This window comes from Anas platyrhynchos, chromosome 19, assembly GCF_047663525.1.
Source record: "Anas platyrhynchos isolate ZD024472 breed Pekin duck chromosome 19, IASCAAS_PekinDuck_T2T, whole genome shotgun sequence".
Classification (NCBI taxonomy): Eukaryota; Metazoa; Chordata; class Aves; order Anseriformes; family Anatidae; genus Anas; species Anas platyrhynchos.
The window spans coordinates 6,294,121-6,305,176 of NC_092605.1; the positions used below are offsets into that span (position 1 = coordinate 6,294,121).

General features: G+C 40.1%; 1 long non-coding RNA gene across 1 annotated transcript; it reads right to left on the bottom strand.

Annotated features, from left to right (window-relative positions):
- Positions 1-158: 158 nt before the first annotated feature.
- Positions 159-11,042, bottom strand: LOC139999051 (uncharacterized). Its single transcript, XR_011804062.1, has 5 exons — positions 10,168-11,042; positions 9,457-9,588; positions 2,466-2,669; positions 1,388-1,474; positions 159-813 (listed from the first exon to the last, which is right to left on the bottom strand). It is a non-coding gene; the product is annotated as an uncharacterized lncRNA (long non-coding RNA).
- Positions 11,043-11,056: the final 14 nt, after the last annotated feature.

The window sequence follows — 11,056 nt, forward strand, 5'->3', positions numbered from 1 at the left end:
GTTATTTTAAATACCTTCCAGCCATAGCAGGAGTTGTCACTTCTGCTGCTGAGTAGATTAGAGATGGAAAAACATCTTTAAAGGTGTGTTCTGCCCTGGTGCAGTGATTACTCCCTAAATGGAGAAAAAGGCAATAGATGGTTGACTGAAAAAAAACGTATTGTAATTTGGGAACACAAGGGGAAGAGACAGTGGACTTGGGGCAAAAGAATTTCTGCCACAACACTTTTTATATATAATAGCCAAGAAAAGGTGTAGGTTATCTTTTGATTTATTACAGCAGAATAGCTTAAAAAGTTTAATGAGTACAGAAAAATCGACTTATGTAAAAAACATAAAACACTTCAAGAATTATTAAGTACAGTGGCCATTTTTTTCACCTGTTACGACTTGGATTCGTGTGAGTTTGTTTTTAATACTGGGCATCAAATCAAAAGAGAAAAAAAAAAGAATTTTTGGACAGGTTTAGCAACTTTTCACTCTGACAGGAAATAGTGACACTGTTTTCCACGAAGTGATCAAACAGGAAAGCTACCAGGAAATGCAGAGGCAGCATCCAGTCATAAGACCAAGCTGCTGAGTTCAGATCCTCGTGGCCAAGGCAGCTCTGAATCACAGCTGCTTCATGCTCTGCTTACCTCGCAGTGACAACTGCAGTTCCAGATGCAGGCTGTCTGCGCTGGAGATCCCCATGTCTTAACGCTGAACAGCCCAAGCTGTGGCTTTGCATATTACTGTGCTATCAATTCACCTTTACAAATCACAGTACAATTTGCAAAATCCAGCAGCTGCCTCAGAGCAGCTGAGCCTTCTCTGTAATGGAAGGAGGAAATTCCCACAGCAAGGCTAGGCAGAGGGGTAATTGACACAGCCTTCCCAGTGCAAGCCATCCCCACTTGGCAGGCAAAGCCTTCAGGTTCTCTGGACCTAAATATCAGTGAGCACCTGCAAATCCTATTGAGTTCAGCGTTCAGCAAAGCAGCACAACAAGCTAACCATTCTCAAAGTGGTGGAGTAAGAATACTATTCATGATCATCACTAACACTTTTTAATTATCTTGGTTTTGACTTTTTTGAGATGCACCAGCTTGAACTGACTCTCATCAGTAAGTCCACAGACTGCTGAAACAGTTTAAGGACAACTAGGCACGAAAAGTGAAGTCATATTAGCATACTGAATCACTAAGCCAGAATGTGATTAGAAGTACCGTGCTTGATTGTATATCTTCATTTACTTTGACATTTCTGCCTCTGATTGCATGACTTCAGTGTATCAAAGCATTCTGTAAAGCGTATCTGTCATAGTGCACTTAGATCACTACATGTAAATAAGAACACCCCATGCAGTGTAGGAGTTCAAAGCTTAAAGGTAGATGTCAGTCATTACCTGGAAACATCTGGGATATATGATTTCTATCTTGTTTTTCTTTTTCTTTAAGCACTAGGCTCTCCTTTGGATGAAAAACAGCAGTAACTGTGAACAGATACAAACATGATCAACACAGTCTTCCCTTGAACCTCCAAGTTTGCTCACTCTATCAGTCTGAAAACATTTTTGTGATCAACTTTGAGTGTTCTACCAACACTAGTCAGTTAGGAACTTTGAAACAAAAAACAATCAAACAACATGTTTTAAGACAGGTGATAGAGAAGTGTGTGTGCCCTATGGGGCAACAGCGACCGCCACCTTTAAATGTGTCTCCAGGAAAATTCAGTTATATGCACATACCTACCAATGGGTCTTTGACATACGTGGGAGCTATTCACATGCTGTCCCCACACCACTAACAATGTGTGCCCACCAATGCCTTTTGGGGCATTAAATCCCTTGTTAGCACTTGTCAAAGCACCACAATATCATCTGGTAGAAGCATATAGGCGTAGTACAAACCACTCTGCAGGACCCATCACTGTGGGACTTAAAGGAAGAAAGAATGGTGTGCACCAAAACAATAGACTCCCCAGGTTTCTAGTTTAGGGGCCTAGTATTTCCCTCTCAAAACACACACGGAGTAACAAAAACATTTAAAATACTGAACTTGCTGGTGACCTCATGGGATTATTTATAAGCAAAACAGATCAAAAACAGATCGAAATATTTTCTGCTCCCTCAGATATCCCTTCTTTCCTGTAAATGGAAAAAGTAAAAAAAAAAAAAAAAAAAAAAAAAAAAACCTAAACCCTTTCCTTTTCTTCCCCCAGCAAAACAATCCTTAGAACAATTAACATTACAGACTGTCAAAAGTGTTCAAACCAAACTGACAAATGCAGTGACTGGCAGGCAAGCCCAGCCCAACCCACCCGAACACTGCATGCTGGATTTGTCATGCAAATCAAAATGGAACCTGACATGCTCTTTGTTCATTTTCCTTTCAAAAAATCTACTTTAGATGCCTCCCATGTGCCTTGTTTTGGAAGCTGACATTCCAAATGCATCACTGCAAATTAAGGGAAGGATCCATTACCAATAAAGATGTTGAGATGCAGAGAGTTTCACAAATCCTATTGGGAAGGCTGGAGAGACAACTGCTGCAGCTTGCACCTGTAGGGTCACTCGGTCTGCTCCTACTTCTGCTTTTATGAAGTCTCATTTGAAAAACTCTGATCAGAAAGTCCTTGCAGGAGAAGTTCTGGCAAGCTGTCACAGCCTAATATTTATAGATTAAAATCTGAAAGAAACAGATATACTGTGAATTAGGAATAAAAACAGTGTTCTTGCTTTACAGCTTGCCTATATTAAAATGCATGAAGGTTAATGTGCATAAGGCAAATATTTAAATGATAAATCAATTTAGATACCTATTTCTGCTGTTTTACTAAATGAATGGAGAAGCAATTACATTTTTTAGAAGATGCTACTGGATCTGTAGTATGTTACCGTTAACTTACACTATATGAAGATGAATTTTAAACAATGCCAGTTATGTCCTGACCTCATGAAAATAACTGGGAAACTTCCACTGGCTTTAGCTGAACCAGCAGTTCACCCTTAGAGACATATTTTTAACAAAGCCTTCAAAGCATTTACTGGGAATGTGGGGCCTTGGTTTAAAAATATATGAACACATCTGTTAATAAAATAGCCTAGAATTTACTCTTAAAGATAGACTATCCCAAACTTCAGACTACATTAACTTCCCTGGTTTTGTTATTAAAACAATTTACATCATATTTTGGTTTGCATCTGCCAAAATTGGCAATCATCTGCATAAATAGTGGTTTCATCACTACAGTTCTGCTCTGAGCTTCCCAAAATTTCTATTTAAGACTACAATTGGTCAGCTGGGCTATTCTCTACCTACATTAATATTTGTACCTGTCATGTACATGTGCCTATACAAATGTTAAGTTTCTATTGTGATAGACAAATGCTTGTCTGTATCAGCGCACAGCTTTATTCTTGCAGCTTGTTGGTTGCCCTGCAGTATTACGTTTGAATGCTTCCTAGAATTTCATTCACTCACTTATCTCTTCTTCAACTATGATCAATTGAAATAAACATAAACATTTTCATTTAATGCCTTAACAGAACTATTATCTGACAATTGACTCTTACACAGAGTCCTTAAAAAAAGGCAAGACCTATGCTTTCTTCTCTGCCTGGGCTTTGAACTTGGATTTTTTATGAATCAGATTTCCTCCTCCTCATTTTCAGACATTCTGTTTCTTTTCAGTTGCCCCAATATCAGAACATCTATACAGAGGGAATTTTCAGTAAAGGGAAACTCTGCCTCTTGAATTGTTTCCTTGCCAATTCACATCTGGTATTCAATACAAGATCCATCTGTTTATTCAGAGTCTGTAGGGGCTTGTACAGTAGTGGATATAAGTATGCCTTTTAATTTGATTTTGTCATTTGACTGGTTAGTAAGTAGTTGAAAGTCTGTCTAAATGTGGCGGGGCAGTTACAACTAGTCAATCATCATCTTCTAGTTGATACATCATAATCAAGTGGAATACCAGTCATATTTCAACAATTTAAAAGTATATCAATCATCACCTACATACTCCCAAACCGTCAACACCATGAGATGTATTGCTTAACGAGCTTTAATATTACTTCTTACACACACATTTCCACTTAGGAGCCTTGCCAGAGCATTGTAGAGCAGAGTCTTGCTAATCTTAAGTTACCTCCCTAACCTGTTTATGTTCAGAGAGGAGATAACACTGCAGCATGGCCTTGGGTGACCTAGCCACATCATAAAGAACAAGGCAGGTAAAAATAGAACTTCGTTAGAGCAAAGCCTTATATTTTTTAAATACAAAGATGTCAGTTTAATTGAAGCTTGTACTGACATATCAAAGAGCATAAATTATGTCAGATAAAGATTTATTTCTCCATCCCAAAAGTGGGATTAGGATTGGTGTTTTATAATTCTTGGTCACAATTTGCCTCCTGCTGTGTTTCTCATCTCCTTTTGTGGAGCTTTGTTTAGCATGGTAAAAGTACTTTGTCCACGGTCATGGCAACAGCCATTAAAACTATTTCTGGAAGTATGGATCATTCAGACTACAGAGCCACAGACCTTGAACAGCTGTTAGAAAACAAGGTAAATTCTTGTAAATGCAATCCAAAGCAACCTCTAACACACAAAAAAGGAGCAAAGAATGTTACCTTTTGCATGAAACGTTTATATAAGCTTTCATGCATATGACATTTGTACACCTGGGCTAACTAGAAAACACTAGGGAAACAGTTTCTGCTATGACCTTATCATTTAAATAATCGCTGATGATTAAAGTCAAAATTTTCATCTTATTAACCTGTACTCAGCTTGGCTGCAAAATAATGAACTGTCTCCCAATAAAACTTAACTCTTACTTAAAGCTAAAACTAAATTATCTGTTAACTATGAAGTTTCATTTTTACTGTCTACTCATATATATAAATATATACTATCACATATATTTCTTATATATGATTCACATATATTGATCTTCCTTTATTTTTCTTTTTGTCTGATTGAAACTTTTGTTCTTGCACTGTCAACAGACCCAAGAAACCTCTATTTACGTCTGTAACTGACTTAATTCTCACTTTTTCCTAGCAGTTTCTCTTATTCTCTAAAAAAAAAAAAAAAAAAAAAAAAAAAAGCCTCTGCATTTCTGAGTTTAATCATTAAGTTTGCATCAAAAGCTTCAGTTTTTCAGTATCTTTCATAGTTTCTGGGACTCATTTAAGAGTTTCTGAAAGTTCACTGTTTTAAGACAGTTTCACAGTAAGTACTACCCATGCTCTGAAATAACAGGATAAACTAGCATGATTCTTGTTCATTTTCTGTGTGTTAAACATTTGAACTTCAAAATTTGCCATGAGTTTTTGCTGTTTATTTTGTTTGGGATCATATATTAAATATTTTTTTTTTCCGTGTGTGTGTGTGTGTGTCTGTGTGTGTGTGTGTGTGTGTGTGTGTGTGTGTGTGTCTGTGTCTGTGTGTGTGTGTGTGTGTGTGTGTCTGTGTGTGTGTGTGTCTGTGTGTGTGTCTGTGTGTGTCTGTGTGTGTCTGTGTGTGTGTGTGTGTGTGTGTGTCTGTGTCTGTGTGTGTGTGTGTGTGTGTGTGTGTGTGTGTGTAAAAAGGTAAGCAACTCCAGATTAAAATCTTAAAAGCCTATATTTTTGTTTTTGAATTTAAGCTCAAATTTAAATATGGGGCATCCTGGCTAAATCATAGAAGGAAAAATAAAAAAAAGTTGCTCTGAGGATGAAAGGGAACAGAACTTTTATCCAGTCCACCTCAAGCAGCGTTTTTGAACAATTACAGATTTGATAAAGACATTCAAAATAATGGACTCGGGCCAGCTGTGTATATGTTAAGGTCTGTTCTGAGTGCTGTGTGAGCTCAACAGAGCAGTGACAGTCCTTCATCTGCACAAAGACCCCACAAGTTCCTTTCCTGTCTATGGAACCTTCAGTGATAAATGGAATTTATTCAGGTTTTAGCAAAGGTAGCAACACTACCTCATTTTCTTTTGGTAGAACTCGTACTTTTGATTTTGATCCAATATTGTATGGAATTTGAATTGGTTTAGTCTTTGTCTTTAAAACCAAGTGGATGTTATCCTGAATTTATTGTATTTACATTTAAAACGTTTTTTAGTTCATTGTGTGAGATGTAGTTTTCAGTAATGAATACTTTTATTGTTAGCAGATTACTTGGCTTAAAGTTAAATAATTAAAGTTAAATCATTTTAAGAGATACCCTTCCTTTCTAGGGCAACACAATAAACTGGACTTATGCTTTTCACAATACTTTTGAAATAAGTCTGGTAGTTTTAGTCCACTATCTAAACACTAAAGAAAAACATTACTGCTAGCAAGCCACCAAGCAAAGTAAAACTAAATAATTAACTGAGAATCAGGAAATAGACTTCACTGTAGAAGCCTCATGACAACTATTAAACTGTTAAAATATCACTGAGAGAACTACAAAAAGGAAGTCCTGAGCATACATTCCTACTTATCAATAATGACTAATAATTATCATTTGTTGTTCACAATGCAATTCAAAAGATAAGTGCCCTATTGGTGTGAAACCTGTGCATTCACTTTTCACTCTCTTCAATAACTCAAGACACGTAAGCAACCTGCTGACTGCAAGCTGTGCATTCTGGGTGCATTAAGATTCCCTGAGGGCCAAGTTGCCTGAGCACTGTGCTCCTGGCATACATTTGAACAGCTCTGTACAAAAGCAGTCCCCAGCCAAACACGTGAATGAGAACTACAAGTGGCTGCTCTGTCAATCTTGCACGCAGAGCGCTTTCATAGCTATACATCAGAATCCTTGGGTTGCTGGGTAAGATCTTACTTATGCCATGCTTCAGTACAGTTGATCCCTTACTGTAAAGGTCATTTGCTCTTCTCTTAGTTTCCTGCTTTATAAAAACAAGGCAGCACTACACATTAACATGCAGGAAAGCAAACTGAAACTGAGAGCTACCACCCCAACTGCAATATGATCCCGCCACCCTAAATATACTTAGTACTCCACCTACCTACTCTCACACCAAAGCTGCAGCAACTCCCTTGCTCAAGCTGAAATATTATGCAGCCTCTGTTTACAAGAGACTGGGAAAGCACAAAGTGGGAGTTGACTTTTGCTTCCCGAGTACATAGGGAAGATTAGCTTATCTAATAATTTTCATGGCCTGATACTGCTGATCAAAGGTGAATCAGGATGAAAATAAAGAACAAGAGCTGACGAATGAATTAATAACTACTGCAGATGAAAACCCAGCATCTAGTGAAATGTATTCACTTAAGGGAAAGAAAGGGATGTCAGTGAAACTGACCTGTGCTTGGAGTACACTGATACAGCAGCTGGACCTACAGCTCCCTCCTATGCATGAAATATTTGGTTTTGTCTTGGTTCTACAGCATTTGTGCATTCTCACTTCTCACGTGGGATACTCATGATTAGCTTGAGGCCAAAATAAAAAAGCACAGCTACCCAAAACACTCACTTTGGATTTGTTAATCTCAGCAACACTCTGCATAGCAAATTTCAGTTCCTTACCAATATACATGTATCGTATCACTCCCTAATAAATACTGACAGCAGCTTACATGATGGCCTGAATCAGTAAGCAAATCGTTAGGGATGGACCATGAGGTTATATTCATGCAGTAAGCACTATTCTTGTGTTTCAAATCTAAATTTAAGTTGTCAGAAGACAAGACAACCTAAACTATTAGATATGTAATAGTAAATTTGTATATGTGTATTTGCTTTAGTGATACTTTTGAATGGCTCACATAGCCCCTATTTCTTTTAATTACTAACAATTTATAGACAGACACGTTTATAGATGTGGGGGAAATAGTATAATTATACTGACAGAAATTTCATTTAGACCAACCTCTGGGTATACCAGTATTGAACTTCCACTTCAAAAAATGATTTAGACGTTAAACATTCCTGTGCAGAGATACAGTAATTTGGCAGACTGGAAGCTGGAAGTTTAAGTGGTGAGGGATACTACAGGCAAACCAAGAAAAGTGTGTGACTATGAAATGAAGAAAAAAGTCATAAAGTGGTAGAGAATTTGCACATGTTTTTTTCCCTACATATCTGAAGAGGTAAAAATTGCTGCAATTTAGCCTTTCAGGCTGACAGGAATGCTGAATACGTACATTGCAATAAGGCTTGGGAAAAGATTTAGAAGTAGCATATGCTTTCAATCAGCAGGAAACAAATGTGATCTTTTGGATATCAAATGCAAATCCCAGTAACAGTACATGAAAACAAGAATGGATTGGCCATCTTGAGCCATAAAATCTGACATATCGTAAAAACACTCTGCCAACTATTTCTGCTTTCACTACCAGGAATTTGTTCCAATAGCAACCCTTGTTTGCAAATGATTGTTTCTTCCATTTATCATGTTAGACTTCTGAAACTGGTCTTTTTTTCCTGCATTATACTAGGATATTTTCTATATTTGTAGCAAATAAATACACTATTTTTCATCATCTTTTACTTTTTTGATTTTATGAGCACATATCAATTTAGTAAGATACAGTCTATTCACTCTGTTTCACTCCTTGTCTTTATTAGTAAACACATTTTTACTAGCATTGGAGATATCCTGTCATTTGATAAATATGTCCAACTTCTTTCTGTAATCTGGTCTACATAAACAAGTCTCTCTCTCTCTTTTTTTTTTTTTTTTTTTTAATAAATTCATCTATAAAGTCTGTCCAGGTTTATATTACCAGGCAGGACACGGACACAACAGTCTCATGCTACAGCTCACTTCTTCTGGAGAAACCATGATGAGTCCCACTGTCCTTTTGAAAAGGACTATTTATTTTCTTGCTTCTAACTGCACTAAGTATTATCAAGTTACTTCTGTTCTTTTATGTCCTGTGTTCTTTCTAGCCACTCACAACAGAAAGCCCCAAATACATTTCAGAGTTGTTAAGGCTCTTTCAGTAGAACATACCTCAACAGTACTCTACACTAAGTTTAGATGAACAGCCCAGGGCAGATCTGAACAAACAAGTTTTAAAAAATTAAGTCCTTTTTACAAACTAAGGAAAACAGGCTCAAACTATCAAAGCTTTACTATTTGGCAATCAGTACTCTGCTTCCACAGGACTCATACGTTCACATATTTGTTGCACTACCCCACTCCACTAAAGGCTAGAGTCTTATCCTTAGTTCCTCTATTCACAGGGAGATCTGACTCCGTTGCCAGAGATTAATTGCCTAATTATCTTTCCTTCTCCCGTTTGGAAAATTGCCCTCTGGCTCCTCCTCCTGGTTCTGAAATTTAGAAGGATGAGCCACCAGAAGCAGCAGAGGCGTATAAACAGTAGGGAGGAAGCAGAAATAAATTTTAGGTTGTAACTCCAAAAGACAAAAAATTGCAATTATACAACATTTAGAAGCCTTTTTCACACATTGCGCAATTGTTTGTTACTTTTATCACTTGGCACAGGGTATCACTGACCTCAAGATCAACCTTCAATCACCTGAAGATGCTCCTCATTTGGTGTGCTGTTGCTATCTAGTCTCTGCTTTCAGAAGACTGGCAATAGCAATACCCAAAGCACCAAAAGTATCAGCAGGAAGTTCCCTGGCACTGAGAGAAGAAAGTAAATGTGAGGTCCTCAGAAACGTACAGTGCATCGAAATGCCGCTGCCAGTAAGTAATTAAAGATACATTCAGAAATAATGAATGAATGGGCTGTAGAGAAGTTAAGTAGGAAGCAGGAGACCAAGAAACTAGAATACTAAGCAAAGTGATTATGGTAAACAGGAGAAAATGTATAACAATATTTTACAAACACTTTAATAATCACTTTTATAATCACTTATTTTTTGTAGGGACAAAAAGTATAATGTGTGTGAAAAGGTAGCAATGATGAATTACAAAAATGCATGACAAATAATGTAGAAACAAATTACAGAGAAGACTGCATCAATGTCTGATAAATGTGGAAGGAAAGAAGGAAGAACCATAAAAAAAATAATCGAGCAGGGAAGGTCTTCCCAAAACAATCCTGAAAGGTACAGCAGACAAAAAACAAGAGGCTATCAAAAAATGCACGTTTTGGGTATCAGAAAATAAATGAACTATAAAAAATGTACACGTAATTATCTAACTGCGTGTGTGACGCTACATGCCTACACTTTCTTAACGAGCAATAACAGGACTAACAACAATCAGATCCGAGTCCCCCATCTGCTGATAACGTGGGGCACGTTTTACGGCGTGGCCGAGGCTGACAAAACATTTTCCCGATGCCGATGCTAAAACATTTCCGATGTCCGCTTCCTTAACACCGGGAGCGAGGCAAGATGCGCCCGGCCGGCACCGTGTGGGGAACCCGAAGCGCTGCTGGCTCGCGACCCTCGGGCGGCGACTCCTGAGGCGCCTCGAGCGCGGGGATCGCGGGGCAGAGGCGGGAAGCGCCGCCCGTCAGGAGGGCTTCGCCTCAGGAGGGCTTCGCCTCAGGACGGCCCCCGCCGCCCCGTTCCCCTCAGGGGCCCGGGGTCCGGCGCCGTGCCCCCGGTTTTACCACAGGACCGGCGCCGATTTGAGCGGGGGCCGAGCGGGCTCCTTCAGCGCCCAGCTGCAGGGGGCAGCGGAGCGGGCGGCTCGCCTCAGGGGTGGGGGGGGTGTGCGCTGGGGCACCGCGGGGCTCGGAGGGGCTCGGAAGGGTTCGGCAAGCTTCGGAAGGACTCGGAGAGGTTCGGCAGGGTTCGGAGGGGCTCGGAGGGGCTCGGAGGGGCGGGCCCCGGGCGCGAGGCGGAGGCGGCCCCGCTTTACCCAGCATGCCCCGCGCCGGGAGGGCGAGCGGCCCTTTCCCGCGAATTCAGTTCAAAGGAGGGGGAGGGGAGAAGCGCCAAGCGGCGGAGCGCACCGACCAACCAAACTCTTCCAGAACCATCCGTGCGTCACGCGGGGGCGGGCCCGGCGCCGGCCAATGGGGCGGTGCGGCGCCACGTTCGGAGCCAATGGGAGGAGGGCGGGGGCGGGCGCGTTGCGGGCCGTCGGGTTCGGCTGGTCGCGGCGCTGAGGAGGAGCGGAGCGGCGGCGGCGGCGA